This window comes from Penaeus monodon, chromosome 19, assembly GCF_015228065.2.
Source record: "Penaeus monodon isolate SGIC_2016 chromosome 19, NSTDA_Pmon_1, whole genome shotgun sequence".
NCBI lineage: Eukaryota > Metazoa > Arthropoda > Malacostraca > Decapoda > Penaeidae > Penaeus > Penaeus monodon.
The window spans coordinates 41,010,065-41,010,279 of record NC_051404.1 but is presented as its reverse complement, the minus strand read 5'-3'; positions in this window follow the sequence as shown (position 1 = coordinate 41,010,279).

Sequence of the window (215 nt, the reverse complement as noted above, 5' to 3'; positions counted from 1 at the left end):
GATTTTATTGCGGAATAGGACGTAGGTAGAGGAAGAGAGGGATAAAGAGGGAAAAGGGGACTCTCGTAATTATATGGGACGTGGAAGGAGGGTGAGCTAAGTATGAAAGAAAAGGAAAGAAGGGAAGATTATGGAGAGAAAGAGAAGAGCTAGAGTAATGACAGAGATAATTAGGGGAAACAGAGGGATACGCATAACAACATATCAGACCAGAA